Source organism: Zalophus californianus, chromosome 11, assembly GCF_009762305.2.
Source record: "Zalophus californianus isolate mZalCal1 chromosome 11, mZalCal1.pri.v2, whole genome shotgun sequence".
Taxonomy (NCBI): Eukaryota; Metazoa; Chordata; class Mammalia; order Carnivora; family Otariidae; genus Zalophus; species Zalophus californianus.
In genome coordinates this window covers 625,828-642,081 of record NC_045605.1, presented here as the reverse complement: position 1 = coordinate 642,081, position 16,254 = coordinate 625,828, and the positions used below count along the sequence as shown (strand labels likewise).

Below are 16,254 nucleotides of genomic sequence, written 5' to 3'. Positions count from 1 at the left end.
GAAACACTAAATATGTGAAATTACTTAAGAAATTATCCTGAAGAAATAGCCAGAGAAGTATTCACACACTGATGCAAAGTTCTCTCTGTATAATTTATAAAAGTAAAAATTTGAAAGCCAGCTAACATCTAATGAAAGGGACTGGCCAATTAAATATTATAAAATATGATACACTACAATGCAGCTACTGAAAATATCTTAGAAGAATATTTAATCACATGGAAAATATTTGTAATACTGCTTTTTAAAGTAGTTTGTAAAATAGTATGTATGGTTTGAGCCTACGTGTGTGTGCGCTGAAAACATGGGAAGGACAGACATCAAAATGTTTCCACAGTGTTTATTTCTAGATGGCAAAATTACAGAACTCTGCTATGCTCGGTTTTCCTATTATTAAATAATCATAAACTAACATTACTTTTGATTGGGGGAGTGGCCAAAAACAGGGTTATTTTTAAGAAGTCCCCTCCCGCTCCAATCATTTTTTGTATGGCTGTTTAAATGTCAAATCTGAGCTCTCTCTTCTTGAATCATCTCCTGTCAATGGTGAGGAAATGACACTCTATCGTTAACTTTTCTTTAATAGAACTAGAATGTAACTCATCAGTAAGACAGTAAGAAAGGATCATTGCACTCTGGCTGGGATGAACCTCAAGTATTATCTACTAGCAATGGGAGAATTATTTGAGTTCCCAGGCAAGAAGAAAGGGGATGAGAACAGGGAGAGGAGAACACGGAAGGCCTGTCCGCCTCCGAACGGCAGTGGGACCTGTCCAGTCGGAGGCTCCTGCAGACCAACTACAAATACTCAGAGTATCTGTTTATATAGTGGAGCATATCATCTCTCCAGCCGCAACTGACCAGCACACTCTCCCAGCAGTTACACGCTTGTAAGCATGAGCACGAGCATTCGCTCAGGCCCAGACGACGCAGGTGAAACCTTTCTTCCATCCTGCCACGGAAGCACCCCATTCCAGAAGAGACCGGATCCTGATCAAACCCAGTAAGAGCCCCCTCCTCTTCCCTTTCAACCCTCCCTATGAGCCACTAAATAAAACCACAGAATGTTTTCTAGATAGGCAGATTCTCATAGTCACAGATATCAAGCGATACACACGTGGTAATTGATACAATCGTACTGGAAGGAAGCTTACAATCCACAAAAACAAAATTTAGAGAAATGTTTCTCACCGCCTGTTTAATGTTATGAAACTAGGAAAGGAAATGGCCAAGTGATTACTACTGGCTCCTAAATTTCAAAGTATGTGCCCCTGCCTACTCCTTGTGTCTAGTACCTCCTAAAGTCCCCCCACCTGTAAGGGGTACAGAAGAGGAGGGAGATAGAATGGAAGCGAGTTCAAGATTCTGACTGTGAACGGTTTTCTAAATACTCAACAGCTGGGTTTCTCTGAAAACTAACCAATTCCACAAATCATATTAATCCGTTCTTAACTAAATAAGGCTCCACCTGAGGGCTGAGGAAGACCCCATTCTGATGGCTTCTGGAATATGGACACCAATCTGTACATTTGTTCTTAGAGCTTCTTTCTGCTTGAAATAAAGCAGGGTTTGAATACTGAGAATATATAGTTTTACTACTCTCAGAAGATCAGTTATTTTGCTGAAATGTTACATAAGCATATAAATGCTAAAATTTCTCTTCCTGAAACAGCTGTTAAACCCCAGTAAATTAGCTGAGAGTCCCATAAAGCCATAGTATAGTTACCTCAGCTAATGGCACATTTACCTAAAAAACATCTATAGCTCTTTAAGGAATAAAGATGTCATTATCTAAATTGTCCAACTATAAAAGCATGCAATCACTTAGATGCCAAAGAAAATGTGAAATAAAACTAACTTAGAATTTGTCTTATTCTGTAATATTAAATCATGAAAAATACTGTTTTATCCTAATAAGTCAATTTGAAACGTATACCCCAAGATATCCAGCCTTCCTTTTAATCATTAGAACAAGAATCTTTATAAAAACATTTCATACCTCAAAGAAGTATTCTTGCTAAGACCACATGAATAGTTGGCAAGGTCTGCTTTCCTCCCAGATACTTCAGGGTACCTGCGCTCACCTCCTCTGGTCTTTGCTCTCCTGTCACATTCTCAGCAAGGCCTCCCCTAACCACGTCACCTAAAATCTACCCTAATGAAACTTACACTCCCTCTTTTTAATTTTTTTTCCTGATAATCCTTTATTATTATCTGACCTATTTTACTTTGTTCGCCTGTTTCCTCCAACTAACAAAAGCTCCAGAGAAATAGGGACTTTTACTCATTTTGTTAACTACTATATCTTCAATGATTAGAAGAGTGTTTGATAAATATCTGTCAAGGAATTAATGAAAAGAAACCTTTTTTTCTTTTTTGGCCTAAGAACACCCAACATTCTCTCAAAGTCCTTGTATCCTTACTGACTCCACCCAAAAATGAAATTATAGGGGTCAGGGTGACAGATGCCCTGGAGCCGGCCACAAGGAGACCCCTGGCTTGGCGGCAGCAGCAGCTTCGGTGGCGTGAGGAGGGGTCCAGTGAATGCGAGGGAAGTAAGGAAGCAGACAAATGCAGTTATGCTCAGGGACGAAAGCAAAACCACAACCAGATGCAAAGGAGTTTTTCTTTCTTTTTTTTTTTAAGATGAAGAAACGCAAGTTTAAATGTGAATAGAAACTGATTAGCTGAAAATGTGCTAAGGGATCCCTGAAGAGGTGGAGTCCTCCATCAGAGGGTAGGAAGGATGTAGACATGTAGAATGTAGACATTGCTTCCACTGGAACAGGAGGTGGATGAAGCAGAAGCAAAGAATTTCACTGGCTGGTAAAAGTAGAATGAGTTCTGATGTGAGGACTTCAATTCTCCTAAGAAACAATAAGATGATTAATGAGGCTGGTCTTACTGGTAACCCCACTACGCAAATACAAAGTTCAGGCACTTGGGCGTCTGGGTGGCACAGTCAGGTTTTGGCTCAGGTCATGATCTCAGGATCGGGAGATGGAGTCCCACCTGCGCAGCGGGGAACCTCCTTGAGTATTCTCTCCCTTTGCCCCTCCCCCCTCTTTAAAATAAATCAATAAATCTTAGGGGAAAAAAAAAAGAAAACTCAGGGACTTCTACAAAGGCCCATATCCAGGACACAACAGGACTGTGTGTGGTATCCAGGAATTTTGAAAACAGTTCATGTACTAAACAAATTTATGAAAGGACAGCACTCAGAAATGTGAATGCTTTGTAATACATATTGAGTAACAAAAATATTGCATAAATACTACCAGGGTAGAATAAAAAGCCATGGGTATTAAAGATTCAATAAAAGATGACAGAATAGGGACACCTGGGTGGCTCAGTCAGTTAAGCATCTTCCTTCAGCTCAGGTCATGATCCTGGGGTCTTGGGATCGAACCCCACATCAGGCTCCCTGCTTGGTGGGGAGCCTGCTTCTCCCCCTGCCGCTTCCCCCTGCTTAAGCTCTCTTGCTCTCAAGAAAATAAATAAAATCTTTAAAAAAAATAGATGCCAGAATACTATGAAACACAATTTCTATTACCACTAGGGTATCAGCTTCTTGAAGGAGATGCACCTGGGACAGTGCTGGACCCCAGCAGTGCTCCCGGAGCATGTGCTGATTTTAAAGCCTTAGGTCAAAACGTGGGTGATTAAGACTTCATGTAAATGCTAACCTGAAAAAGGGCTGAAAAGAATTTTGTCAAACTATACTAATTCTACCAATCAAGAAATGGGCAGAAGACATGAACAGACATTTCTGCAAAGAAGACATCCAAATGGCCAACAGACACATGAAAAAGTGCTCCACATCGCTCGGCATCAGGGAAATCCACATCAAAACCTCAATGAGATACCACCTCACACCCGTCAGAATGGCTAAAATTAACAAGTCAGGGAACAACAGATGTTGGCCGGGATGCGGAGAAAGGGGACCCTCCTACACTGTTGGTGGGAATGCAAGCTGGTGCAACCACTCTGGAAAACAGTATGGAGGTTCCTCAAACAGTTGAAAATAGAGCTACCCTACGACCCAGCAATTGCACTACTGGGTATTTACCCCAAAGATACAAATGTAGGGACCCGAAGGGGTACGTGCACCCCGATGTTTATAGCAACAATGTCCACAATAGCCAAACTGTGGAAAGAGCCAAGATGTCCATCGACAGATGAATGGATAAAGAAGATGTGGTCCATATATACAATGGGATATTATGCAGCCATCAAAAAACCGAAATCTTGCCATTTGCAACTATGTGGATGGAACTAGAGGGTATTATGCTAAACAAAATAACTCAATCAGAGAAAGACAATTGTGTAAGATGATGAATCACAGATCTGTACCTCTGAAACAAATAATACATCATGCTAATAAAAAAATAAACTATACTAATTCTAAAAATGCCAAATTATAAATAACAGAATCAAAATATATAAACCAAGGAGATGAAATTTAAAAAAACTCATAAAACAGTGTTTTCAGAGTTAAAAATATATAGACACAGCAAAGAAACAAAGATTCAGTTTATCATGTTCCTAAGAACAGTCTAGATACTGAACTTACTACCATAGGAAGTGTGAAATCCTACAGCCCCTTCAAAATATGTAAATGAATCTGTTATTATTTTGGAAGAGAAAAGCAGCTGCTTTAGGACCCAGATAACCTGGTGACGTCCTGTGGGGCAGCCGAAGCTGGCCGACGATGACCTTGCCAGTGTCCGAGCCGTGAGACGGAACCTGCTGTGCTCCGAGCAAGGCCACGGCGGACAGCGGTCTCTCCTGTGCACACAGGGCCACCTCCCCCCTGGCTTTTGTCTTTATTTTACACTGCAGAATTTGGTCTTGCATATTGGATGACTTAGCAAAATGTATACAGAACCAAAAAGGGGGCAGAAATACTGAAGTAAACGATTAGCAATGGACTTTTTGCATAGCCCCCCAAGTTAACTGCGGCTGTGGTGTATTTCAGGAGCTTTATATTCTTTATATTCTCCCATAACACGTATGTCTCACGAAGCTCAAACCTGGGCCTTGAACACGCAAGGATTCTGACCTTATAAAGAATAACAATATTACTGTCACATCTTCAAATTACTGAGGAAACCGTGAGAACATGAAAGGCTCCTTGCAGCTTCGATGGGGAGACCCCAAACTCTCACCTCCCCAGGACCATCGTTCAACAGGGAGGATGATGTTATGCCATTGTTTCAGGACTCCTCAGGGAAAAAAAACCACAAAACACTCAAACAACAAAACAACCTACAATGTATTAAGACAAAGGGATATGTCCGGGGCAGATGACCAGTATGTAGCAGAGCTGGGTTTTAACTCAGAACTGATACAAAATCTGCACTTTGTCCTCCCTGAGACTTCCTCTTACGATGTGAGAGCATTTGGCGTGTTATTTAGATTTCTTAAGACTAACCTTTCCATCGCCCCCTCCCTTCCCCTAACCCTTGCAGAAATGAAGCACAAGGAGGCAGAAATCGCTGCAACAACACCAGCACAAAAACCCAGGATCGCAGCGTTCCTTTGCATCGCTCCCACTGAAATACAAAGGGACTGTGGTGGTGGAGAGAAGTGCCCAGGGCTTCCAGATGATGCGATCAGTGATACACAAACATAACTTCTCACAGATCCCTTGGACACTAGGGGAAGAGGGCAGGAGAAACCCTCTATATAGGTTCTGAATGTCAAGAAATGTCCCACAGGAGCACCTGACTGGCTCAGTGGGAGAGTGTGTGACTCCTATCACAGGGTTTTAAGTTCGAGTCCCACGGTGGGTGTAGAGATAACTGAGAAGAAACAAAGAAAGAAAGAACCGTCCCACAGACACTTCCCCACACGTGAGATACACGTACTGCCTCCCCACGGAAACCCTGGGCGTACCACACACAACCAAGCAGCCAACCTCCGCGGGCTTCCCACAGGACACTGCAGCTCTTCCCGGGGCCCAACGGCAGCATGGGAGGGCCTCGGGGGACGCAGTCAAGACCTCGCTCCCGAAGAATGGACCCTTCCCCAAACGACCCTCATTCACTGCTCAGAACAATCCTACCCAACAAACGGGACACGGGGGGGCTCAGGAAAACCGAAGGGCGGCCTCCAGTCACACTGCTGGGCAGCAGCAAGGCCAGGACTGACAGCTCCTTGCTCTTGTCACCCACCCTATGGTCTCGAAGTAGAAAAGGATTTTCTGAAATGCTAAACTGCCACTCTAGCAGAATAGAATTTCTTCAAGGAATGTAATTAAAAAAGAGACTCAGAATCCTTTTAAATGCTTTCTTTTCCAATTCATCAACTATTAAGACTAATCCAGGACTAGCAAATGAGCTCCACCATCAGAACAGAAGGCTGCCTTTATTACAGAAAACATGCATACAATCATTAGAGAATGTTAGTGATCGGTTAATTGCTGACACTGGTAAAGACATAAATTGGTTATGGGGCTATTATGCTATTTCTCTTCCTTTAAATTGGTGGTTTGTACTCTGAAAATGTATGCTGGTTTTTGTTTTTCCTACTTTGTTTCTTAATTTAGAAGCAAGATTTCTGGCGCTGTGACTTAAGACAGATATGGTAACGTGCAAGTTGCTTCCCTAACTAGGCACTGCCTTCTCGTTGTGTCTAAGTGTTGGTTTCAAAGACTCCTGTCACATCATCTTTCAGAACCTACCAAAAGTAGTTCTTTCTACTCTTTACGTCAACAAACACTGTCACAATGGCACATACACACAAATGCATTCTCTGAAGAGCAGTGCGCCCACTTTGGAAGCGGATCCTAGAGAATGGTTTGGACAACACAGATCTCATTACAAAATCCCTTATGCAAATCAAGTGTTATGCAAATCAAGTGTTACCAGCACCATATAACCAACAGCTATATAAGTCTAATATGAATCTGATTCTTGTGAAACATCTGCTACATTTCTCGAGACTACTTCAGGTCATCTTTTCCCCAACTGGCCTTTTATAAAACACCTGATTCTACCAAACCTTTTCAAGACCCAAATGCCTCCTCTCAGAAGCTTCTCTGTAGAACAGCAAGAAAAAGAAGGCAGACATGGATTCAAGTCCCACTCTGACAGTGATAATCTGGGTTGTACAGGTAGGTTGTTTTGTCAAACGGTCTCATCGTCAGTAAAGTGGGAATGATTTATTTGCTTACTTCCCAGGGTTGCAAGGATTAAACACAGCAATACATATAAAAGCCAACTAGTACTGCGGCACCTGGTGCACAAAAGGCCCTCAAATCTATTTCCTGACTTCATTCCTGTGCTTGTCCAATACTGAAGACAGAGAATCTTGGTGAGGGATGGGCCAAGCCAAGAAGACGTGGAGTGAGAACAGTCGTGTGAAGCAAGACGGCAGGTCTCAGAAGGAGGCAGAAAGGATGACAAGGTCTCTGCACCATTAGCTCAACGCACACGGAGCTCTCAGCTGAGAGGAAGAAGGAACGAGGAAAGGAGCGCGCGAGGGGAGGCGTCCAGGCTCCCGGGGCAGGAGCAACAAAGAAATCTGGGAATAAAAGAAACCTCAGCCCTGTAACCAGATGTCTCAGAACATCCACTGGTGAAAATCTCTTCAGACAATTATTCTTTCACATAAACTACGGGAGACTCAAGTCTGTTGACATAAACCAAGGCAAAAGAAGGGGAAAAAGGGCAGCATCTCTTATGTGCCAGCAAAGCCCATTCCAACAAACTCTAAGACGCTCTTCAGGTTCTTGGTTCTATGCTGTATTATCAAATACTGAATCCATAACCCTTACAAGGGACCCTAAGCAACATAATGGGAAACAAGTTTTACAGTTATAAAAAAAATACTGATGAGTTTCTTTTTTTTTTTTAAGAGGAGGGTGGGGGACAGGGAGAGAGAGAACTGAAGCAGACTCCACTTGGGGCTCGATCTCACGACCCTGGGGTCCCGCGTGTTACATACCCCGCTGGAGGCACTGGCCACGGTCTTCTCCACTCCACGCCTTTAAAAACAAAACACAGCAAAACGCACTGCGGACTCTCAACAACTGAGCTGATAATTACCGACGTTTTTATTTGGAGCAATGGTTCTCAATTTAGAAAAGGGGCTGGGGGTGGCATTTCTGGTTATCACAGTCCTACTGCAAACATTTAATGGGGGAGGGTGCTGGATGCTTGATTTCCTGCAGTGCAGGCTTCAGCAACTTCAGAATGTCCTAGCAGACATTCATGTAGGCAAAAGCCACATTTACACGTAAAACTCCACTTCATACATCAAGTATATTTTGTACAATTTTAATTATATGCCAAAATTTTCTGCAAGGCAATTAACTACATTTAGTTTTGTTGGGAAATCTGTTAACAGTATATCCTTTCTGGATAATCACTTTATCGACAGTAATATTCCCCCTGGTATTTTTAGTTACCACCTCAACATAAGCTTTGTCAGTCTGTAAAACGTTACAATGAGGCTATGAACCAACCGTATCCTATGACTGTTCACCTCCTTCCATAATCCACTTTTGAAAGTTTTTCTTCTAAACCAGTAAAACCCACCTTTCACAAAATCCCAGCAGTGTAGTCTTTTTTAAGATTTTATTTATTTGAGAGGAGAGAGGGGAGAAGAGAGCATGAGGGGTGGGGCGGGGGGGGGGCAGAGGGAGAGGGAGAAGCAGACTCGCCACTGAGCGGGGAGTCCGGCACAGGACCCGAGCCAAAGGCAGATGCTCAAACGACTGAGCGGCCCTGGTGCCCCCAGCAGTGTAGTCTTACTAAGCTGTTTATACCTGCCCAGAGCTACCTAACTAAACTGGTTCTTTCCAACTCTGCCAAGATTCTGTGATGTCTGATGCCACAAATCAGTTGTAAGAATTTAACAACATAATTAATAAACTATACGAACAGAAAACTTTCTAAAAATACACCAGACAAGTGTTTAATCTCCTAAAACACCTTTCAGACCTTCTTCATCGTGTTACAATAGGGGAAAACCAAAACATTTAGCAGAAGTGACCTGCTTATAGTAACCCTCGATAAAATACATCTTTCTGAAATCATCTTTGCTGCACAGGCTTATGGGAAGGGATAGAAATTCCTAATTTCTCCGGGGCACCTGGCTGGCTCAGTCAGCAGAGCGTGCAGCTCTTGATCTCAAGGCCGTGAGTTCAAGCCCCACACTGGAGGTAAAGATTCCTTAATAAATAAAAGTTAAAAAAAAAAAAGTGTTGAAACAAAATGACCAGTCTCATTAAAAAAAAGAAGAAAAGAAATTGCTAATTTTTCCCAATAAAGGTAAACAAAATGAAATGACAAAAATGTGGTGTGCTTCTATGTTAGAGACATCTGAGCAAACAAATCACCATCATTCCTAAAGAAAGTAAGACAATTCGTACTTACAGATGTGTAAGACTATAAAACCTAAAATCCAATGAAAAGCAAAGTAGTCAAACTAAAGGATTCTTTTTATTAAGAGAAGTTGACTTTTAGGAAACAACAAAAATAAGATTTAAACTGGAAAACCAGGAACAGTACAAAATAGACATGAGGAACATTTTAATTTTAAAAGTTCTGTAACTGCTATCAGGCCCTCAAAATACTATGATGGCAGGACCGGTGTTAAAATTTAGAAGAGTGGGCAGTCAGCCCGGATTTACTGCTCACTTATCAAGCCCATGTTTGTTGTGCAAGTCTTATTTATAGAGTCACATGCTAGAGGCTGTTCCCAAGCTAGCTAAACCTACAAGCTTAATTGGTTCTAGGAACAATGACACATTGTGCTCAATCTAATCCTTGTATGAGCTACAATTCCTAAGCCACAACCATATGCTTTTTATAATTGTATAGATTTACCAGGGACTAGTTTTAGACCCTTAAAAGTTCAGAGATGTACACAGACTATAACTTCTTGATAAGGATGAGAATACTTACAAACTCTGCCATTGGGATAACACAGTTTTATACAACTGGAAATCAGAACCTTAAATTGAAATTTAAGTGAGCTATCACTAGAGACTATTAAAATTGGGCTAAAATATGAACAAGTATGGGCAGAAACACATAAAAGCAAACACGACAACTGATTTTACTCTACAAATTGTACACCACTCTAATCGGACCCCATGCCCTTGGGCTAAATAAAATTAACATTTGCTCACAAGTATGAAATCAACTTAACCAAGATTTAGCCATGGGCGCCTGGGTGGCTCAGTTGGTTAAGCGTCTGCCTTCGGCTCAGGTCATGATCCTGGAGTCCTGGGATCGAGTCCCGCATCGGGCGCCCTGCTTGGTGGGGAGTCTGCTTCTCCCTCTGACCCTACCCTCATCTCGTGCTCAAAAAAAAAAAAAAAAAACTTAAAAAAAAAAAACACAGGACTTAGCCATGTTGCCATATAAGAGAGTGACATGTTCAATGCGTCTCCCCTTGGAAACGGTTACTCCTCAGGGAAGGGGTGAGGAAGGTGCAGTCAGTCATGAGAATCATGCCGAAACTCAAGGGGACGCTTCCTGAAACCAACAGAAGGTTCTCTGAATCCTGATCCCAGACGGCTTTCATCTGTAGTTAGGGCCTGTGACATTCTATTCATAATGCCACAATGACTGAAAACATTCTCCCCGAGAGTTCAAAAGAAGTATTTCTGTATCCTTCTTATTTCATGATACAGACAATGACAGATGTCACCAAACATACTGAGATTCACAGTTGTGTTAAAATAACAAGTCTCTGGATTCTAAAGTAGAAGGTCAACCTAGCTCCCTTAAGAGTCACCTTAAAAAAAAGAGGGGCGCCTGGGTGGCTGGGCGCCCGACTCTGGGTTTCGGCTCATGATGTGATCTCGGGGTCATGAGACCGAGACCCCTGTTGGGCTCTGCACTCAGTAGAGTCTGCTTGTCTCCCTCTCCCTCTGCTCCTCCCCCCCCCCACCACGCTCTCTCTCTCTTAAATAAAATCCTCAAAAAAGAAGAGAAAAGGGAAAAAGGGGCAGAACTATGACCAAATTAAAAAAAAAAAAAACCTGAGGAATTCAGAGAGACAGATGTTATTCAAAATGCAGCCCTTAAACCATTTCCGTCAGAATTACCTGGAATATTTTTAAGCACAGTGAGATCAGAGAGTAAATGATCTAGCAACTTTACATATTCTTTCACAGTCTGAGATCCTTACATAGAATCAGAATTCATTTATTTACAGGAAAGCCAGAGAGAATCCAGTCTCTTCAAAAGATGACTGCTGGTTTTCTCATATTCCCGTTTTGTTTAAACTGATATTCCTCAGCAAATACTGTTTTCAGTGAAACTACCACATGTCAGACGTCAAGAAGTGCTCTTTCTTGTACCCTGTTTGAAGACACTGGCAGGACTGCCCCCCTCACTTTATAACTGTCAGCCTGGGCGGTGGGAGAAAACCCGTGAAGGGGAGCGAACAGGTGTGCTGAGCACCAACTCGAGCTCATCTGCCAAGGCAGGACGGAGGAGACAGGTTGAGGCAGTCAAACAAAGCTACCATCAGCTTCCTGCATCTCATCAGACACCAGCTTCCAAATAGGGATCTGTTCACTCTGCAGGTTCCTGTGTCTATTGTGAGGAAACCACATTTACTGACAAACCTGGAACCATACTCACCTCACATCTACGGCTACATTCGATGGTCAATACAACAGAATTTCAGCCACCCAAAATATTAACACAGGACCAGCACAACAGTCTGGGACATATTTCCCAGATGGTAGAGCGCCAGGAAGGCAGTCAAGAAAACCCACACTCTGGGGCTCCTGGGTGGCTCAGCTGGTGAAGCATGTGCCGTTGGCTCAGGTCAGGATCCCAGGGTCCCCGGATACAGTCCTGCGGGGGGGGGGTGTCCCTGCTCAGCGGGGAGCCTGCTTCTCCCTCTGCGCCCTCTCCCTGCTCGTGCTCTCTCTCTAGCAAATAAATAAAATCTTTAAAAAAGAAAAAAAAAAAAACCCCACAATAAACCGTTCTAAGCAAAGTAGGCAGATGGGCCTACCAATAAAAACATATATGGAACTTTTAACATGAACTGCTGGCACCCCCTACCCCCATTTTGATGAAAATAATACAATTACCTTATACATTTTTTTTTAACCACCACTTGCCTTAAGCAACAGTTTAGTAACACTGCAGAATGCCTTCAATCATCTAAATTAGCAAAATAACTAGGCAAGGGACCCCAAACCTGCAAGTTAGCTTGTACATATTCTCCTCTGCACTTTCAGGATATGATGAAAAATGACAGATGGTTTCTACAGAAATGAGCAGTAAGCACAGAGTCTTACTTAGCCTTAACTGCCTTTCCTTAAATGTTATAAAAAAACTTATTTTGATGTTCTGTTATTTAACAGTTAGCTGTCACTTTAGAGCATATTACTTGGCTAACTCTGAACCTTTGTTAAGGCCTCCAGAGGCTCCATGATCAGAAGAGAGAATACGACACGGTGATGGACGGGCACTCTGTTTAATTACTTGAGACTTCGGGTACCTAACCTCGGTCAAGTCCTTTGAACTTCTGGACCTCAACTTCAGTTTCCAATAAATAAGAACCAATACTTCACTTTCTGAATGTCTACTGAACCATTTTATCCATATAACCATTTTCAAAGTAAATAAGTATCTGATGGTAACACCTGAAAAAATTTTTAATTGTTTTAATTTATTATTTAAATTCCAGTTAGTTAACATACAGTGTATTAGTTTCTGGTGTCCTCTGTAGTTCAGAGTCTGTTTCTCGGTTTGCCTCTCGGTTTTCTTTTTTCCCTTTGCTCATTTGTTTTGCTTTTTAAATTCCACATATGAGCGAAATCATACGGTATTTGTCTTTCTCCGACTGACTCATCTCACTTAGAATAATCCTCTCTAGTTCCACCCACGTCGTTGCTAACGGCAAGATTTCATTCTTTTTATGGCTGAGTAATATTCCAGTGTGTACATACACCACATCTTCTTGATCCATTCATCAGTCCATGGACACTTGGGGAAAATTTATGTTGAATGGAGTGACAGACCCACTTAGCTAAACTCCAGTTATTGGTATTAACTGATAATGAAGACATGAATAAACTTTACACGAAGAACTACTACAGACACTAATAAGGCGGTTTGCCAGGCCTATGTATTTTAAACTGGCAAGGAGGGAGGAGGGTTCTTTCGTCCATGGCCAAGTAGTCACTACCCATCTTCCCTCTACCCGTTAGTTCTCTGTGTAGTCATGCCATGGTGCTGTTTTTTAGGAAAACGAAAGCTAGACACTCATCCAAGCCATGCTGGCCTTATTAAGTACAGAGAACATGCATGCAGTAGTCTATCAACTCTGAATTATAAATACAGATTAAATGCTTCTCTTCTGTCTCCTCTGGACTTAACATGTTCATTAAAAATAGAAAACTCACTTTGTAAATTCCCCAGTTCACCAGAATGAGAACATTTGTTCAGGCTGAAAACTAGCATTCAACTTGCTTTTTTAAAGTTGCAACTGAAATGTGATCCTGTCACTGAAAATACAGTTTTCTTCTTTGAACCTTGCAAGTTAAATGACTATGAAATTCAGTTATACTATGAAATATATTAACACCTTCTTGAAGGGGATTTTTTTTGGATATTGGTAGAATATGTTACAAAAAGTCACAGTTACAGTCCTTACAAGGGAATTAACGAGAAGGCTATCCTGCAAACAGGAGTCACAGGCATGGTCACTTAGAGCAGGTTAGTGGGCTGGATCCTGGATTTTGCATGAGACGCGGCTCAAGGAACAGGCTGCTAGTCAGACTATGTAGTTCTCGGGAGTCTGTTTCCAGGAGGAGTTCCTCTGCAGGAAGAAGGCATCTCTCCTCTGTGGATGAAGATGCCAAACACCTATCAGCTTACTGAGAACACGCCCAAGCTCCAGGAATCTAAAACACAAGGACGCTGGTTCCTAGATTGGGAGTTTCACTAAAATTCTCTTTAAAATTCTCTTTTGTGAACGAAATGATTAATAACTGAGAGAGGTTCACAAAAGCAGGAAGTTTATTTGGTTATCTATGGAATTCATTTTGTTAGACTTGTAATTCACATGTAATATACTTACATAAAAATAATGGATTCTTTTTTTTTTTAAAGATTTTATTTATTTATTTGACAGAGAGAGACACAGCGAGAGAGGGAACACAAGCAGGGGGAGTGGGAGAGGGAGAAGCAGGCTTCCCGCTGAGCAGGGAGCCCGATGCGGGGCTCGATCCCAGGACCCTGGGACCATGACCTGAGCCGAAGGCAGACGCTTAACGACTGAGCCACCCAGGCGCCCCTAAAAATAATGGATTCTTTAAAATAGTGTCAGAATCACTAGATTTTTAAGGTGAGAAGGCTGAAATACCTCCGTATGAAATAAAAGTTATTTCTTTGTATCTTAAAAAAAAAAAGGCCTCTAAGCAGAGGTTTTCACTGAACATTTTATACAGCACACCGACCGTCAGAAGGGGCGGGGCCGAGGGCCAAGTGGGCCGCCAGCGCAGCCCCGGGAAGCAAGTGTCCCCGCTGCTCAGGGCTGAATGATGCAGCCGCTGGACACACACCAGCTATTGCAGTGGCTCCAAGGGGTTGAGACAAGGCCTCACTGGAAGGCCCCAGTCTGTCCAAAGTCCCAGTGGAGAGAGGACTCAAATCACCAATGGAAAAGCAGACTCTAAAATTCTTAAAACAGGAAACACACTTTACACCTGAGGGAGAACTTCATCCACGGACTGTTTCACATCCCCCTCTACTACTCACAGCGTCCTGGCTTTCAACTCCCCAATCCCCACCCTGACAAAAGCCTTTGAGGCTGGCTCAAATGCCCACTCCCAGGATGGCTCCTGGGCCCCACCTCCACTGAGCCCCTGGGAGCTCCAGCAGCCCCCGCCTCCTCCCTTGAAAACGTCCACACGGCTGCCAGCACATGAGCCAAGACTCTGCAGGCATGTTCTTCAGCCTCCACTAGACGGTAAGGTAGTGAAGGCTCAGGGCTCGCCATACATAATCTATGTTCATAAATGTCTAAAGACCAAAAGAGCATTTGTGGAATCGTGCACATTTATGATGCTTTATGGAAGTGTGACGCATTGTGGAGAAAAAGGACCAGACCATCATAACAAGTACTAAGGCAGAGAAGAAATCTAAGGATCTGAGAATTCATTTTACTATTAGCATTTAGCCAAACTCCAGGTGCCTGGGTGGCTCAGTCAATTAAGCGTCTGCCTTCGGCTCAGGTCATGGTCCCGGGGTTCTGGGATCGAGCCCTGCATCGGGCTCCCTGCTCAGTGGGGAGCCTGCTTCTCCCTCTCCCACTCCCCCTGCTTGTGTTCCTGCTCTCGCTGTGTCTCTGTCAAATAAATAAAATCTTAAAAAAAAAAAAAAGCCAAACTCTGATTATATTACATGATCATTTCAGATGCATGAGTTAAAGTAGAAACACATCTGTAGGGGCACCTGGGTGGCTCAGTCATTAAGCGTCTGTCTTCAGCTCGTGTCATGATCCCGGGGTCCTACGATGGAGCCCCGCAACAGGCTCCCTGCTTGGTGGGGAGTCTGCTCCTTCCCTCTCCCTCTGCCTCTCTGCCCTGCCACTCTCCACCCCCAACCCCGCTCATGCTCTCTCTCTCTCTCTATTGCTCTGCACTCTATCTCAAATAAAGTCTTAAAAAAAAAAAGAAAAATACATCTGTATCAAGAGAATTTTTATGTGATCAGAAAGTAGCATCAGGGAGAAGAGACCCAGTATTTGTTAGAAGAGTCCCTCAAGATCTCAGAATTTCTTTTTTTTTAAAGATTTTATTTATTTATTTGAAAGAGAGAGAGAGAGAGAGAAAAACGGCATGAGAGGGGAGAGGGTCAGAGGGAGAAGCAGGCTCCCTGTGGGACTCAATCCCGGGACTCAGGGATCATGACCTGAGCCGAAGGCAGTCGCTTAACAACTGAGCCACCCAGGCGCCCAAGATCTCAGAATTTCTTAATCCAACACATTCATGTTACAGATTGGGAAAATGGCCATTCAATGGTAAAATGGACTTGCTCTTCTGTAACGAAGATGTCCAAACAAAATTTGGTGGCTTCTGTAGGCAGGGAATTTGAGGAAGGAAAGTAAGGCACAAACAAAAAACTGCTAGTTTAAGCAACCTCCAAAACCATGTAAAAAAAGGCCTTGAGAAAACCACCAACATTAGGCACCATAAAAGATCCCACATTTGCACAGCAAAAGAAACAATGAACAAAATGAAAAGACCAAACCTTCAGATTTGGAAAA

The 16,254-nt window shown here is 42.7% G+C and overlaps 1 protein-coding gene across 9 annotated transcripts in view; it reads right to left on the bottom strand.

The window, feature by feature from the left end:
• YAP1 (Yes1 associated transcriptional regulator) overlaps window positions 1-16,254 on the bottom strand; it is a 111,710-nt gene that overhangs the window by 61,998 nt on the left and 33,458 nt on the right. The gene's annotated exons all lie outside the window — the stretch shown is intronic.